This window comes from Phyllobates terribilis, unplaced genomic scaffold (assembly GCF_046119375.1).
Source record: "Phyllobates terribilis strain yellow unplaced genomic scaffold, ASM4611937v1 Scaffold_1__5_contigs__length_1240528914, whole genome shotgun sequence".
NCBI lineage: Eukaryota > Metazoa > Chordata > Amphibia > Anura > Dendrobatidae > Phyllobates > Phyllobates terribilis.
Window position 1 is genome coordinate 127643270 of NW_027362761.1, and position 17017 is coordinate 127660286.

The following is a 17017-nucleotide window of genomic DNA, read 5'->3' on the forward strand; positions in this document are numbered from 1 at the left end:
AGTGAATGCAAGGGCTGCCAAAATTGGGAGGCACTCCAATGCCCCTTGGAATAGACTTAAAGGGCCTCATTAAAAAATATTCCCATTAGAAAGAAGCGGGTCTACTATACTTGTAATGCCCATGCACTAAGTGTATGGGCTGACAAACATTTACCCCTGGGGGGTATACATGAACATACTGCATAAAAAATTTTTTTACGGGCATCATAAACAGCATTTAAAAAAATTATGTGGGTGTTGCATCATGGACCTCGGTCACCCTGGTGATATTGTGGTGGAGGATAAGGATGAGGAGAAGGAGGAGGACAAGAGCAAATAGCCAAAATCAGGAAGCGTATACCCATGTGTGGGTGTGAAGAGGTGCATGGGAATACACCTCCCAAAGAAAGACACTGGATTTGAGTTTATGTTACGCTGCTATCTGTTATGCACACGCCCGGGCTAAGCGGCGTGTGCGTGTGATTGGTAGTGATTCCACTGGACCGTGCCGGAGAGTGAATGCCTGGAGGGGCGTGACTAGGTATTCACCCGATCCGACCAGGGTCGCACGACGGCATACGACGCCAGTGCACCAAGGAGGAACCGAGCAGAGGGACCAGGTGCTACTCCAGGACAGACCCCGGACACGGCTGTTGACCCACACAGGGGAATACAGGAACAGGCTGGTAGGCTGGCACACAGACTGGTGGGTAAAGGCAGGCACGACTGGTATGCAGGCAGGCGGGTATGCAGGCAGGGGGGTAAAGGCAAGCACAGCTAGAGTGCAGACAGGGAGGCACTAGCAGGTAGGAACACAGGCGGGATAGGACCCAGTACACACCGGGACACAGGAACAATACAGGCAAAGGGGTACAGGCAAGCACGGCTAGAGTGCAGACAAGGCTGAGCAGGGAGGACAGGGCTCTGTTCACACGGAACAGACAGGAAGGGAAAGGCAGAGCCAGACACCCACAGGGTACTTGCAGTGAAGTAGCGAGTGGACCACAAACTCACAAACGGGAGTACAGAGACAACAGGCAGGAGTTAGGTACGAGTTCAGACTCTGCAGAAAAAGGAAGGGAACGGACATAGAGGCAAAACAGGTAAAGGATAGGAGAGAGTTCAGACTGGAACTGAGTGTACGGAGGAGACCGACACTGCAGCGGGATACAGGAGCGGGTCTGGGAATACGGCCCCCAGAGAGGCAGGACGAACAGGCAAGGAGCGTGTTCAGACAGGACAGACAAGATACAGGAGCGGGTCTAGGTAATCGGCCCCTAGAAGGCGGGAGGAACAGGCTAGGAGCGTGTTCAGACAGGACAGACAAGATACAGGAACGGGGCTAGGTAATCGGCCCCTAGAACGCAGGAGGAACAGGCTAGGAGCGTGTTCAGACAGGACAGACAAGAGAACACAGAAAGGACTCAGTTCAGACACGGGAACTAATACCGAAAAGCAGGAGACATACAGGACTCAGTTCAGACACGGGAGCTGATACCGCAAAGCAGGAGACATACAGGACTCAGTTCAGACACGGGAGCTGATACCGCAAAGCAGAAGACATACAGGACTCAGTTCAGACACGGGAGCTGATACCGCAAAGCAGAAGACATACAGGACTCAGTTCAGACAGGCCTGGAAATACAGCCTCCAGGAAAGGCAGACAAGGAAACAAAGAACGGGACCTGGCACCTTCAGAGTGCAAGCACACACTGAAGGAAACACTATGCTCAGGCAGGGATAGAAGGGAGCTGCTGAGCTATATACCAAGTGTCAGACAGCAATAGGCTGAGGACGCACAAGGGGTTTGACCCACAGCAGGTACAAAAAGCAGGAAGTGATCGGGCGCCGCCCTTAAGCAGCAGAGACAGACACAAACAGACAGCATGGAGGGAAGCCAGAGAGACATTCTGGACAGGAGATCAAGTGCGCGCTCCTGCACAGTGGGAGATGGACCACTATGCAAGGACGCCGCCAGGTATGTTACAGTACCTCCCCCCTTACGCCCCCTCTTCTTCAGGCCTGCCAGAATCTTCCGCAGGGAATTCGAGGACCAGTCGTTCACTGGGTTGGAGGGGGACAGAGACTTGAGGGTAATCTCTGCTTCGAGGTACATCTTGTCAAGCTCACAGGAAAAAATAGACGGGTTATCAGGTACATAATGAGGAAAAGTCACTGTCTCTTTGTTATCTGGTGGTACCCCGGAGGATTCAGGAAACAACTGGAGGTCCTCCGCCGGGTCAGAAGAGTGCAGAGGCTCAGAGAAAACAACTGCTTCAGAGTACACTAGGTCGGACTCACTGGAGGAAGCAGGCGAGGTATCGGGTACCGAGTATAGGAAAGTCTCTGTCCATTCACCACCAGGTGGCACCCCGAAGGGTTCTGAACACAACTGGAGGTCCTCCGCCTGGTCGGAGGGGTGTAGAGACTCGGGAGTAACCTCTGCTTCGGAGTACACTAGGTTGGACTCACTGGAGGAAGCAGGCGAGGTATCGGGTACCGAGTATAGGAAAGTCTCTGTCCATTCACCACCAGGTGGCACCCCGAAGGGTTCTGAACACAACTGGAGGTCCTCCGCCTGGTCGGAGGGGTGTAGAGACTCGGGAGTAACTACCACTTTGGGGTACCCATTGTCAGGCTCACAGGACGAAGCGGACAAAGTATTGAGTACCGGGTGTAGAGAAGTCTCTCTCCATTTGTCATCGAGTGGTATCCCGGAGGATTCAGGAGGCAACAGGGGATCCTCCGCCAGGTAGTAGAGGTGCACAGACTCAGAGGTAACCACAGCTTTGGAGCATCCTTGGACATGCACACCGGTTAAAGAGAGAGAAGCATCTGATGCCGGGTGCAGGAAGTTCTCCTGTGTGGAGTCTGGATGGGCAGAAGTCTCTTCGGGCAGGAGAACTGGTGCACTACCCACGCACATTACCCATTGGGGTTTCTCCGGGATACAGGGAGATGAAGCTTCAGTAGGGACTTCAAGGTTGGGGTCAGGAGGTCTCAGGGAGGACAGACCCTGGCGTGACGGCTTGCCTCTAAGTCTAGCACGTCTGGACTGCCTCTTGAGGTTGAGAGAAGTATTCCGGAAAGCGTAGTCACCCTGTGAGGATTCTGGGTGGGCAGTAGTCTCATTGGGCTGGAGGACTATTGCGCTACCCACACACATTACCCATCGGGGCTGCTCCGGGATATTGGGAGGTGAAGCTTCAGCAGGAGCCTCCGGGTTAGGATCATCGAAGACCATTAGAAAGGCCACCAGGAAGGCCATTAGGTCCCGGAGGATCGGATCTTGTGTTTCATATAGGGGGTTGATCCATTCCAAGGCATCACCCGCCAGGTAAGACATAATAAAGGCCACTTTAGCCCAATCGGAAGGAAAATAGAGGGTAGGCCTTAAAGTGTAGCATGCATTGCTCCACAAATGCACGACACTGTCTTGGATCCCCATAGTAACGTGGCGGATCCGCAGGAACGAGAGCTGATAGATCCATCTGGACGGTGCGTAATTTCGCCTGGAACTCAGCTAAGAGAAAAAAAATTTATTTATTTATTTTAATGCATATATTCGCTGGAAAACTTCTCAGAGGGCGAAGGCCGTGGGGCTCAACGGGAACCATGGCCTGAGCATGCTGTTATGCACACGCCCGGGCTAAGCGGCGTGTGCGTGTGATTGGTAGTGATTCCACTGGACCGTGCCGGAGAGTGAATGCCTGGAGGGGCGTGACTAGGTATTCACCCGATCCGACCAGGGTCGCACGACGGCATACGACGCCAGTGCACCAAGGAGGAACCGAGCAGAGGGACCAGGTGCTACTCCAGGACAGACCCCGGACACGGCTGTTGACCCACACAGGGGAATACAGGAACAGGCTGGTAGGCTGGCACACAGACTGGTGGGTAAAGGCAGGCACGACTGGTATGCAGGCAGGCGGGTATGCAGGCAGGGGGGTAAAGGCAAGCACAGCTAGAGTGCAGACAGGGAGGCACTAGCAGGTAGGAACACAGGCGGGATAGGACCCAGTACACACCGGGACACAGGAACAATACAGGCAAAGGGGTACAGGCAAGCACGGCTAGAGTGCAGACAAGGCTGAGCAGGGAGGACAGGGCTCTGTTCACACGGAACAGACAGGAAGGGAAAGGCAGAGCCAGACACCCACAGGGTACTTGCAGTGAAGTAGCGAGTGGACCACAAACTCACAAACGGGAGTACAGAGACAACAGGCAGGAGTTAGGTACGAGTTCAGACTCTGCAGAAAAAGGAAGGGAACGGACATAGAGGCAAAACAGGTAAAGGATAGGAGAGAGTTCAGACTGGAACTGAGTGTACGGAGGAGACCGACACTGCAGCGGGATACAGGAGCGGGTCTGGGAATACGGCCCCCAGAGAGGCAGGACGAACAGGCAAGGAGCGTGTTCAGACAGGACAGACAAGATACAGGAGCGGGTCTAGGTAATCGGCCCCTAGAAGGCGGGAGGAACAGGCTAGGAGCGTGTTCAGACAGGACAGACAAGATACAGGAACGGGGCTAGGTAATCGGCCCCTAGAACGCAGGAGGAACAGGCTAGGAGCGTGTTCAGACAGGACAGACAAGAGAACACAGAAAGGACTCAGTTCAGACACGGGAACTAATACCGAAAAGCAGGAGACATACAGGACTCAGTTCAGACACGGGAGCTGATACCGCAAAGCAGGAGACATACAGGACTCAGTTCAGACACGGGAGCTGATACCGCAAAGCAGAAGACATACAGGACTCAGTTCAGACACGGGAGCTGATACCGCAAAGCAGAAGACATACAGGACTCAGTTCAGACAGGCCTGGAAATACAGCCTCCAGGAAAGGCAGACAAGGAAACAAAGAATGGGACCTGGCACCTTCAGAGTGCAAGCACACACTGAAGGAAACACTATGCTCAGGCAGGGATAGAAGGGAGCTGCTGAGCTATATACCAAGTGTCAGACAGCAATAGGCTGAGGACGCACAAGGGGTGTGACCCACAGCAGGTACAAAAAGCAGGAAGTGATCGGGCGCCGCCCTTAAGCAGCAGAGACAGACACAAACAGACAGCATGGAGGGAAGCCAGAGAGACATTCTGGACAGGAGATCAAGTGCGCGCTCCTGCACAGTGGGAGATGGACCACTATGCAAGGACGCCGCCAGGTATGTTACACTATCATTCTGTGGTGTTGAGAAGTCTGGCCTGATCCAGCCCTTGTTCATTTTTATAAGAGTAAGCCTGTCAGCATTTTCAGTTGATAGGCGGATGCGCTTTTCAGTTATAATTCCACCAGCAGCACTAAAAACCCGCTCTGATAAAACGCTAGCGGTAGGGCAGGCCAGATCCTCCAAGGCCAGTTCATTCCACGTATCCAGCTTGGATACCCAATAATTATAAGGCACAGAGGAATCACGGAGGATGTTGGTACGGTCAGCAAGGTACTCTCTCAGCATCTTCCCAAAACTTTGCACTCCTTGTGAGAGTACCCCGCACCTCAGGGCCTGTGAGATTGGAGGGTCTGAAAAAACTGTCCCAGAACTTTGACAGTGTTCCCCTGCCTCTGCTGGATTGCGTTTTTGTCTCTCTCGCCTGTACTCCTTGGTTGTCCAACGAACTTTGACCTCTGCCGCCAGCGTTTTCAGATGGGAATTTTTTTAATAGTTCAGCAAAAAGTGCCTTCTGGTACACCCCCATTTTTGTAGACCTGTCCGCCTCAGGAATAAGAGATATAAAGTTCTTCTTGTAGCGTGGGTCTAGTAGTGTCACCAACGAGTAATGACTGTCACCCAAAATTTTGAGAACGCGAGGGTCATGGGAAAGGCAGCGTAACATAAACTCAGCCATGCGTGCCAGAGTGCTAACAGGCAAGACTTCCGTGTCCTCACCAAGAGGATGACTCACCATGCTCTTCTCCTCCTCCTCCCCCTCCTCTCTGTCCTCTGGCCATACACGCTGAACAGACGGTATGACAGTTCTGCAGGTAGTACCGTCTATAGCGCATGAAACTAGCTCCTGTCCTTCCTCCTTCTCGTCCTCTTCCTCATTGTCACCCAATCCACGTTGGGATGAGATGAGGCTGGGCTGTGTGTAATCACCCTGTATGGTTCCTTGCTCCATCTCATCGTGCTCTGCCTGCAATGCATCCTATTTGATTGTGAGCAGAGAGTGTTTCAGAAGACAGAGAAGCGGGATGGTGACTCTAATTATGGCGTCATCGCCGCTCACCATCTTGGTGGAATCCTCAAAGTTTTGGAGGATGGTACATATGTCTGACATCCATGTCCACGCCTGAGGTCTTATGTGTGGAGTCTGAACTGAATACCGACGGCCTTGTTGATGCTGGTACTCAACAACTGCACTCTTCTGCTCACAAATCCTTCCCAACATCTGCAGTGTAGAGTTCCAACGCGTGGGGACATCACATACCAGTCTGTAATCCAGAAGCTGCAAACGCTGCTGAAACATGGCAAAGGCGGTGGAAGCTGTAGCTGACTTTCTCAAATGGGCGCACAGGCGGCAAACTTTAACAAGCAGATCTGGCAGCTCCGGGTAGGATTTGAGAAACTGCTGAACCACGAGGTTAAACACATGGTCCAGGCATGGTAAGTGTGTGAGCTCTCATCACCTCAGAGCCGCCACCAGGTTCCGGCCATTGTCACACATGACCATGCCTGGCTGTAGGTTCAGCGGTATGAGCCACAGATCTGCCTGCTCTTTCAGAGCTGTCCACAACTCTTCAGCATTGTGCGGTTTGTTACCTAAGCATATTAGCTTCAGCACAGCCTGTTGCCGCTTGCCCGAGGCAGTGTTGCAGTGCTACCAGCTTGTGACTGATGTGATCATTTCAGAGATGGAGGCTGAAGAGGATGAGGAGGCTGAGGAGGATGAGGTGCAAGAGCTGTAGACTGTGGGGGAAACTGCATTGTTGAGGGCATGGCTAATGTTTTGGGACACGTGCTTGTGTAATGCGGGGACGGCACATTGGGAGAAATAGTGGCGGCTGGGGACCGAGTAACGAGGGACGGCCACTGCCATCAGGTTGGGGAATGCTTCCATCTCCACGAGCCTAAAAGGCAACATTTCGAGCGCAAGCAGTCGTGAAATGTGGGAATTTAGTACTGTGGCCTGTGGGGCCTTGGCTGCAAATTTGCGCTTGCATTCAAAGGACTGGGGTATGGACAACTGAATGCTGCGCTGGGACAAGAACATGAACGTGCTTCCTTATGCTGCTACTGGAGAGTGTGCAACGACAAGTGCAGGGCAGGAGGCATCTTCGCATGCACCATGGACAGGGGATTGGCTTGCATGCACAACAGCAAAAGTAGCAATGGTGCAACCCGCAGACACTGTTCCTGGACCCTGGGGTTAGGCCCACAAAGTCGGGTGCTTTGCTGCCTTGTGCCTGATCAAGATGGTGGTGCTCAGGCTGGTCATTTTGCCACCCCTGCTGATGCTGTCCTGGCAGGTAGTGCAAATGGCCTTTTTGGGGTTATCGGCAGAGTCTTTAAAAAACAACCAGACTAGGGAAGACCTAACAGTTGTATTGGCAACTTCCTTTGTATTGGGACCGGTTGCCAGCCTTCTGTCTGTGACCACCACACTGCTTCTTCCTGCCTGTTTGGGTGCTCTGCCTCCCTCCCCCTATGTGCTGCTGTCCTCGCTCTGCATGTCCTCCTGCCAGGTTGGGTCAGTTACTACATCATCCACCACCTCATCTTCCACTTCCGGACTCTGGTCCTCCTCCTGACTTTCTAGCAATTGAGTCTCAACATCGTCCACCTCTTGTGACACTTTCCCACCATCGCTCTCGTGTGACCGTGGCTGCTCAAATATTGGGCACTGCTACATGTGATCTCCTATTGCCCCGCTTCAAGTGGACCGGGCGAGAGGCCAGAATCTATAAATGGAAAAGTGAACAGCTCTTCGGAGTGTCCAAGTGTGGGATCAGTTGTCTCTGGGCACTCGGCATGGTGGGAGGAAGGAGGTTCAGGGTGAGGAATATGCTGTCCGGACTCACAGCTACTGAGACTTTACCGTGTGGAAGACAAGGTGATGGTGGTGGTGGCTAAGTGAAAGGAAGCGATATCTGCTATCCAACCAATATCTTTTTCACACTGCTCTGTGTTCAATAGTGGTGTTCTGCGGTCCCCTATTAATTGGGACAGTAAGGTCTAGCGAGAAGATGTGGGTGTTTGTTGTGGCACAATTTTCAGCTTGACCACTTCCTCGGCCTCTGCATGCACCATCATCACCATCACGTAGAGTTCCCGTCCCTTGCCACGTGCCTTGCCCATTTTAAATGGAGGACAATATCTTCCACGCTCGCTACAAATGACTGAATTTGGAGCGAACTTATATGTGATCCGTGTGACGGACAAACCACAGTTTTAAATACCTGGCTTGTAGGTAATTAGTTTGAACAGCAAACTGGTGTCAATTGCTTCACTGACGCACTGAAACAAATTTTTAATGGAGGTCAGAAATGGCAGTATTTTCTGAAAACGTATATGTGATCCGTGTGATGGAGAAAACACAGTTTTAAATAGCTGGCTTGTAGGTAATTAGTTTGAACTGCAAACTCGTGTCAATTGCTTCACTGACACACTGAAAATATTTATAAAGGAGGTCAGAAATGGCAGTATTTTCTGAAAACGTATATGTGATCAGTGTGACGGAGAAAACACAGTTTTAAATATCTGGCCTGTAGGTAACTATTTTGAAAAGCAAACTGGTGTCAATTTCTTCACTGACACACTGAAAAAATTTTTAATGGACTCCAGAAATGGCAATATTTTCAGCGCAATTATATGTGATCCGTGTGACTGACAAACCACAGTTTTAAAAAGCTAGATTTTTAGCGCTGTAATTTGGAATGGACCTGGCTGTATTCTGCAGTGCCAACAAGCAAATGGCGCAGAAAATCTGTGTTCTCTAGATTGCTTTTTAAGCAAATAATGAGGATTAAGATCCAAAAAAAAATTATTCCTGGCCCCTGAGACCTATGCCTATTTCTAGAAATATCTAACAGCAGCAGCAGCCAGAACTGGAATGGAGCCTCTTGTGCTGTATGCACTGTAGTCTGCTATATACCCTACCTGCCTATATACACTGCCTGACTGATATCTCTGCAGATGGATTAGTCCTCAGAAGGACTGTTTGTTGAGATGGATATGTGTCTCTAATATAGTTTTGTACACTTACACTAACTAGAAACAAGCAAATCTTTCCCTAGCTCAGCAGCACCTCTCCCTACACTGTCTGATTCTGGAGTGACTGTGACGAGCATGGCGGCACCAGGTCTGATATAGACCTGATGACGCTGTGCGGCCAGCGAATCACTGTAATGCCACTACCAACATGGCTACAGCATTACAGTGAGTGGCAGGCAATCCCTGCATGTTCATTGGCGCTCTAAAGAGTGCCAAATATGCAGGGAGGAAACCCGAGCTCCCGCCGAGCAACCCCGGAAATACTCGGCGAGCGCCGTGCATCTCGAGTAGTGAGATGCTCGGGCGAGCACCGAGCAGTAGCGAACATGCTCGCTCATCACTAGTCTTTGGCTGTTTTTTCTATTTATGGGATACCACTTGACAATACTTCAACCTAGATGCCTATATTTTAGCTTGTGAGGACTTGGATTGATTGTTTCAGTACAGGGGTTTTAACATTTTGCATATCCACAAGATCTTCACTGATAGACTTAGAAATATAAAAAGCCACCAAACCCATTGAAGGTCATTGGAATAGTATCAATCTGGTTACTGGTGCTGGGGTGAATTATTCTTAGTTATGCCAGATGTATTGTGTATGTTAATTTGTGGAATGCCTGCTGATTACAAATTGCATCAGCCCCCTGCAGTGTACTAGTCTGCAGAACTTGGAGGACAAATATGCAGTCTAATTGAATAATCAAACAATGATGGATTACCTCCCCCCACCTTTCCCCAGTCTTGTGGTAGAATGCCCTGAATGAGAGCGGTGGGATATAAAAGGGGCCTGCCTCTGTCTCCAGACAGACTCTACAGGACATCAGCTGAGGAACCACAGCTCCAGCTGGTGGAATACAGATCTGCTCCACTGCCCATCACTGAACCCATGAAGATGTTTGGAGAGCCCAGGTTGGGACAATCATGTCACCTGGCCGCATACCTCACTGTGTTCAGTCAGCTTCCTAAACTTGCTGCTACCTCCTCTCTGTAGGTGTTCACTAGTGTTGAGCCACCCCCGTAGTGTTCGGGTTCGGTTCGGTTCGTCGAACACCGGGATGTTCGAGGAACTGTTCGTCGAACTGTTCGTCGAACACCTTAGAACACCGTCGAACACCGTTAAAACCAATGGCAGGCAAACAAAAACACATAGAAACACATAGAAAACACCTGCAAAGGTGTCCAAAAGCTGACAAACTGCTCAGAAGACACTGTCTTTAAAAAAGCCGGCCGGCAAATTCAGCAGCGGCATACACCGGTACCCGACAATTTAGACAAGAAGGAATAGAGCATCACACATAGATTAGATAGATAGAAACATGTCAGTCACACATATAAGAAGCACAGTGACAGTGTTGGTTACTGCACTTGTCATTTAGTGTAAAGGATTTATTAAAAAGAATATTAGTGTTTTCATGCACCGTCTCTTTAAAAAAGCCGGCCGGCAATTCAGCATCTGTACCCGACAATTTAGAACAGAAAGAATAGAGCTTCACACATAGATTAGATAGATAGAAACATGTCAGTCACATATATATGAAGTACAGTGATAGTGTTAGTTACTGTACTTGTCATTTAGTATTAAAATAAAGGATTTATTATTAAAAAAATTGGCGTGGGGTTCCCCTTAATTTTAGGCTCTAGCGGAGGTTAAGCAGACGGCTGGGGCAGATGTTTGAAGCCTGGGAAGGGGATAATACCCACGGAGCTTCCCAGGCTACTAATATCAGCCCCCAGCTGAATACATAGCCTTTACTAGCTATTAAAATGGGGGACCCCCCAAAAAAAATGACGTGGGGTCCCCCCTAATTTAATAGCTAGCAAAGGCTAGGCAGACAGCTGGGGGCTGATATTAATAGCCCAGGAAGGGAGCCATGAATATTGGCCCCCTCCCAGGCTAGAAACACCAGCCGTCAGCCGCCCCAGAAATGGCGCATTCATAGGATGCGCCAATTCTGGCACTTAGCCTCGCTCTTCCACGCTGCCCTGGTGCGGTGGCAGGGGGTAATAGGGTTGGGGTTGATGTCAGCTTATAATGCCAGCTGACATCAAGCCCAGGTTAGTAATGGAGAGGCGTCTATAAGACACCCCCATTACTAACCCCATAGTCAAAGTTAAAAAAAACACAAACACCCAGAATAAAGTCCTTTAATTGAAATAAAAACACAATCCTTTATTGTTCTAAATTAAACCATACTTACCATCACGCCCATTCCAGCTGAAGCCAACGATCTCCTGCAATAAAAGAAAAATAATAAAGCAACCTCATCCTTACCTTTCCATGGTTCCCACGACAGCTTCAGCTCTGCTACATCGAGATGACAGGCTGGACCGCAGCAGAACGCTGCCATCCAGTCTGTCATCCCGCAGACACTGAGAAGCGCAGGCTTGCTTGCGCTGCTCAGCGTCTCTCTGTCACGACATCCAGAGGAGCCAAGTTCATGTCCAATGAACTCGGCTCACCTCATGCACGTCACTGACAGCGTGGGAAAATTCTCACGCTGAAGCGCTGATTGCAGGAGAATTTTCCCACGCTGTCAGTGACGTGCAGGAGGTGAGCTGAGTTCATTGGACATGAGCTCACCTCATGCACATCACTGACAGCGTGGGAGAATTCTCCTGCACTCAGCATTTCAGCGTGAGAATTTTCCCACGCTGTCAGTGACGTGCATGAGGTGAGCCGAGTTCATTGGACATGACCTCGGCTCATCTGGATGCCGTCACAGCGAGACAGTGAGGAGCGCAAGCATGCCTGCGCTTCTCAGTGTCTGCGGGATGACAGACTGGATGGCAGCGTTCTGCTGCGGTCCAGCCAGTCATCTCGATGTAGCAGAGCTGAAGCTGTCGTGGGAACCATGGAAAGGTAAGGATGAGGTTGGTTTATTATTTTTCTTTTATTGCAGGAGATCGTTGGCTTCAGCTGGAATGGGTGTGATGGTAAGTATGGTTTAATTTAGAACAATAAAGAATTGTGTCTTTATTTCAATTAAAGGACTTTATTCTGGGTGTTGTGTTTTTTTTAAATACTTTACTAGAAATTCATGGCGGTCATGTCTAATACTGGCGTGACCCCATGAATTTTGGGCTTGGGGCCAGCTGATAATACCAAGCTGGCCCTAACCCCTTTATTACCCAGTGAGCCACCGCACCAGGGCCCTGGATGAGTTGGGTACAGCGCCAGAAGATGGCGCTTCTATGAACGCGCCATTTTCCGGGGTGGCTGCGGACTGCAATTTGTAGCGGGGGGGCCCAGAAAGCTTGGGCCTCCCTGCGCTGCAGATTCCAGCCCCCAGCTGCCTAGTTGTACCTGGCTGGACACAAAAATAGGGCGAAGCCCCACGTACTTTTTTTTTAATTATTTCATGAAATTCATGAAATAATTAAGAAAAAAAGGCCTTCCCTATATTGTTGTGTCCGGCCAGGTACAAATAGGCAGCTGGTGGTTGGGGGCAGCCCGTTCCTGCCTGCTGTACCTGGCTGGACACAAATATAGGGCGAAGCCCCACGTACTTTTTTTTTAATTATTTCATGAAATTCATGAAATAATTAAGAAAAAAAGGGCTTCCCTATATTGTTGTGTCCGGCCAGGTACAAATAGGCAGCTGGTGGATGGGGGCAGCCCGTTCCTGCCTGCTGTACCTGGCTGGACACAAATATAGTGCGAAGCCCCACTTAAATTTTTTTAAATTATTTCAGGAAATTCATGAAATAATTAAAAAAAAATTGACGTGGGGCTTCGCACTATATTTGTGTCCAGCCAGGTACAGCAGGCAGGAACGGGCTGCCCCCAACCACCAGCTGCCTATTTGTACCTGGCCGGACACAACAATATAGGGAAGCCCTTTTTTTCTTAATTATTTCATGAAATAATTTAAAGAAAATTGACGTGGGGCTTCGCCCTGTTTTTGTGTCCAGCCAGGTACAACTAGGCAGCTGGGGGCTGGAATCCGCAGCGCAGGGAGGCCCAAGCTTTCTGGGCCACCCCCGCTGCAAATTACAGTCCGCAGCCACCCCGGAAAATGGCGCGTTCATAGAAGCGCCATCTTCTGGCGCTGTACCCAACTCATCCAGGGCCCTGATGCGGTGGCTCACTGGGTAATAAAGGGGTTAGGGCCAGCTTGGCATTATCAGCTGGCCCTAAGCCCGAAATTCATGGGGTCACGCCAATATTAGACATGACCACCATGAATTTCTAGTAAAGTATTTAAAAAAAACACAACACCCAGAAAAAAGTCCTTTAATTGAAATAAACACACAATTCTTTATTGTTCTAAATTAAACCATACTTACCATCACGCCCATTCCAGCTGAAGCCAACGATCTCCTGAAATAAAAGAAAAATAATAAAGCAACATCATCCTTACCTTTCCATTGTTCCCATGACAGCTTCAGCTCTGCTACATCGAGATGACAGGCTGGACCGCAGCAGAACGCTGCCATCCAGCCTGTCATCCCGCAGACACTGAGAAGCGCAGGCTTGCTTGCGCTCCACAGTGTCTCTCTGTGAGGGCATCCAGATGAGCCGAGTTAATGTCCAATGAACTCGGCTCACCTCATGCACGTCACTGACAGCGTGGGAAAATTCTCCTGCACTCAGCGCTTCAGCGTGGGAGAATTCTCACACTGAAGCGCTGAGTGCAGGAGAATTCTCCCACGCTGTCAGTGACGTGCAGGAGGTGAGCTGAGTTCATTGGACATGAGCTCACCTTATGCACGTCACTGACAGCGTGGGAAAATTCTCCTGCACTCAGCGCTTCAGCGTGGGAGAATTCTCACGCTGAAGCGCTGAGTGCAGGAGAATTCTCCCACGCTGTCAGTGACGTGCAGGAGGTGAGCTGAGTTCATTGGACATGAGCTCACCTTATGCACGTCACTGACAGCGTGGGAAAATTCTCCTGCAATCAGCGCTTCAGCGTGAGAATTTTCCCACGCTGTCAGTGACGTGCATGAGGTGAGCCGAGTTCATTGGACATGAACTCGGCTCATCTGGATGTCGTCACAGAGAGACGCTGAGCAGCGCAAGCAAGCCTGCGCTTCTCAGTGTCTGCGGGATGAGAGGCTGGATGGCAGCGTTCTGCTGCGGTCCAGCCTGTCATCTCGATGTAGCAGAGCTGAAGCTGTCGTGGGAACCATGGAAAGGTAAGGATGAGGTTGCTTTATTATTTTTCTTTTATTGCAGGAGATCGTTGGCTTCAGCTGGAATGGGCGTGACGGTAAGTATGGTTTAATTTAGAACAATAAAGGATTGTGTCTTTATTTCAATTAAAGGACTTTATTCTGGGTGTTTGTGTTTTTTTTAACTTTGACTATGGGGTTAGTAATGGGGGTGTCTTATAGACGCCTCTCCATTACTAACCTGGGCTTGATGTCAGCTGGCATTATAAGCTGACATCAACCCCAACCCTATTACCCCCTGCCACCGCACCAGGGCAGCGTGGAAGAGCGAGGCTAAGTGCCAGAATTGGCGCATCCTATGAATGCGCCATTTCTGGGGCGGCTGACGGCTGGTGTTTCTAGCCTGGGAGGGGGCCAATATTCATGGCTCCCTTCCTGGGCTATTAATATCAGCCCCCAGCTGTCTGCCTAGCCTTTGCTAGCTATTAAATTAGGGGGGACCCCACGTCATTTTTTTTGGGGGGTCCCCCATTTTAATAGCTAGTAAAGGCTATGTATTCAGCTGGGGGCTGATATTAGTAGCCTGGGAAGCTCCGTGGGTATTACCCCCTTCCCAGGCTTCAAACATCTGACCCAGCCGTCTGCTTAACCTCCGCTAGAGCCTAAAATTAAGGGGAACACCACGCCAATTTTTTTAATAATAAATCCTTTATTTTAATACTAAATGACAAGTACAGTAACCAACACTATCACTGTACTTCATATATATGTGACTGACATGTTTCTATCTATCTAATCTATGTGTGAAGCTCTATTCTGTCTGTTATAAATTGTCGGGTACCGCTGCTGAATTGCCGGCCGGCTTTTTTAAAGAGACGGTGCATGAAAACACTATTATTTTTTTTGATAAATCCTTTACGCTAAATGACAAGTACAGTAAGCAGCACTGTCACTGTACTTCATATATATGTGACTGACATGTTTCTATCTATCTAATCTATGTGTGATTCTCTATTCTTTCTATTCTAAATTGTCGGGTACCGCTGCTGAATTGCCGGCCGGCTTTTTTAAAGAGACGGTGCATGAAAACACTATTATTTTTTTTGATAAATCCTTTACGCTAAATGACAAGTACAGTAAGCAGCACTTTCACTGTACTTCGTATATATGTGGCTGACATGTTTATATCTATCTAATCTATGTGTGAAGCTCTATTCTTTCGGTTCTAAATTGTCGGGTACAGGTGTATGCCGCTGCTGAATTGCCGGCTTTTCATGTTTCACTGTTGGCACTGTTCCTATCGATTTGGGCAATCACTGTAATGCCACAACCACCATGGCTGTGGCATTACAGTGAGTGGCAGACAATCCCTGCATGATTGGTGCTCTAAATAGCGCCAGACATGCAGGACACGCTTTTGGTGCACGAACAGTTATCGAACATAACCTCGAACAGCCGAATTTTTTGCAAATCGTTCGGGTTTGTCGAACAACTCGAACACCGCCCAAAACAGCTCGAATTTGAGATTGGCGAACAGTTCTAGTCGAACACCGCTCATCTCTAGTGTTCACTAAAAGCGGGGTGCTACTGATTGGGGTAGTTGGCCCTGGATGCCCTGAAGTCGCAGAGATTCTAATCCCCGGTGAGCTAGCGGAAGGGTGGGACTCTGTAATTTTCACCATCTTATGTATTTGCTGGGAATGTACTATATGTTGTTGACTGTTGTTGATTCAATAAATTATTACTGCAGTGTTTTACTCTCACTCTTTGTTGTCAGAGTAGTATTCTGCCCACAGGAAAGGAGTAGGGGCATTCAGTGGGATGAGCCCTGGCCTGAATGGTCTTTCTAAAGACAGCCAGACTAGCAGAACAGAGCACCCACTGACCCTCACGTCTCCACAGAATTCCCACATGAAATTCTACCATTTTAGTATGATACAGAAAACCTGCTAGTAACCTTGTAGAATCAATGCTATTTCAGATAGTTATAAAGGTAAAAGGATGTCTATACGCCACCTTTACTAGCTAGGTGTCCCTAATTGCCTAATTTACTTTTGAAACTTTTTTGTATTTGTTGCAATGTAAAATGTATGAGCATTAGCTCTATCCAATATTTTCCAAATAATTCAGTATATATAGGAAGCTATAAAATTCCCTCTTGCAAGCTTTGATAAAAGATCTGCTTTTATCGCCAGCTCCCTTCTGCTTTGTGCTCATTCGTGTTACATTTAAAGCCTCCGGAGGGACTTCTGTGCCCTTGGTAACAACATGATATAAAACTTCTTTAGAAAGCTAATATTATTGATCTTCTGTTTTAGGATTTTCTTTAACTGGAACTGAAAGAAGAATGTATAGATATACTTTTAAAACTGAGATCCACAGCCTGGTAGAAATTTCATATGATTAAATCATTTAAAAAGGCTTAGCTTGGAGAACAAATATGAAGAAGTGTAAGAATGATATTTGAAAAAGACAGAATCATATCTTTGCAAAATATGACCTTGTAAAATAACATTTGGAGAGGACCTATCTACTCAGTTGAGAAGCTTGTTTAGTTACTTGTATTCCTCATAATATAACAGTTCTAGAGCATCTTTTTTTTAAACCTATTTATTATGTTCTTGTGAGTCCTCACAACTAGTGTTGAGCGAGTATGTTCTATTAACCCTTTCGCCGAGTATGCTCGGGCCGAGCTCCGAGTATTTATAGCTGCT